We start from the raw sequence: 1,366 nt of genomic DNA, 5'->3' as shown, positions 1-1,366 counted from the left end.
TAGGAGAGGAGATGATGTCAAAAGGAAAATGTTCAATGGTTGAAAAATGAACAGGATATGGAAAGGTCAGTTTAGACATCACAGAAATACTTTTGTTAAGGTTGTCTAATCACAGAGTGAAGGCATGTTATGATTAATACTGTGTAATAATTCAAGGAAAATCAAATATCAAATCATTATGTACTATGTAATGTTAAGTATAAAAACAAAGACTTGCTGAGCCGGGGCAGAGAGAAAAGAAAAAAGAGAAGAAAAGAGAGAGAGAGAGAGAGAGCTCCATCAGCCAACTAAGTGGAGACTCGTTCCTTTCTTCCATCTTTGCCGACTCCACATCTCCTCTCTTGTCCTGCAACCCTGTGAGAGCTGGACTCCCACAGAAGACTGAGGCTTGATGGTGGATAGTATAGAGGTACAGAGAAGATCACCATCAACAATACCACAGAATACCAGAGAGAGTACGTTTAGGGGAGAGCTCCAAAACTCTGAACCACATAGGTAGAAATATTGTAAAAGTTTGAAGGCTTATAGCTAGTGGAACTTGTAGCGGAAGTAAGAAATCTCATACTTTAGAATCTGTCCAGCTTAGTGGCCTGGAACCAACAACCTGGGTGAGACCAAATGACAAGACCAAGTGAGGGAATAAGCAGATCTGCCAGGAACTAAAGACCGTGGGAACCTTGGAGCAAAGGTGACAATATTCTCTGTTTGGTTTTGCTTTGTTCTGATTTTTTTTTTTTTTTTTTTGGTATTTCCTCATTGGCCTCTAGCTGTCTGTGCACCTCCATTCTGGTGGGTAGAGGGGTTGTCTTAGCGAGTGGATACCCCTGCCACTGGAAGGTTCTTCCACCATGCATACACACAGATCCTCAGCATTTAGAGGGACTTGCTTGGTTCCTTGTTGAGTGTCGTGGGGTCAGTTCTGACTCCTAGTGACCCTGCACAGGATATCTGAGGCTGTGAATCTTTGTGGGAGTGGAGGCCTCATACAAATCTCGCAGAACAGTTAGTGGTTTTGACTTGCTGACTGTGGGGTTAGCAGCCTGATTGGTAACCACTACGCTACAAGAAGGCAGTTCAAAACAACCACAGCTGGCCCTAAACTGATTATTAATAGGGAAAAGCCCAGAACAGTGAATGTGGAAAGGGAGAAAGTTTAAAAACAAAACAGGATGAAAATTAAATCCTGAGGTACAGCATAACAACCAACAGTGGCATCTTGAAATTTATCAGACAGCCATGAAGGCAAGAAGCTGAAGGAGGACACTAAAGTTATACTCATATTTGGCTATAGATTTCTTCTTCTTCTTCTTCTTCTTCTTCTTCTTCTTCTTCTTCTTCTTCTTCTTCTTCTTCTTCTTCTTCTTCT

This window comes from Chrysochloris asiatica, unplaced genomic scaffold (genome assembly GCF_000296735.1).
Source record: "Chrysochloris asiatica unplaced genomic scaffold, ChrAsi1.0 scaffold00332, whole genome shotgun sequence".
NCBI lineage: Eukaryota > Metazoa > Chordata > Mammalia > Afrosoricida > Chrysochloridae > Chrysochloris > Chrysochloris asiatica.
Note: the sequence above shows the minus strand (reverse complement) of the source record.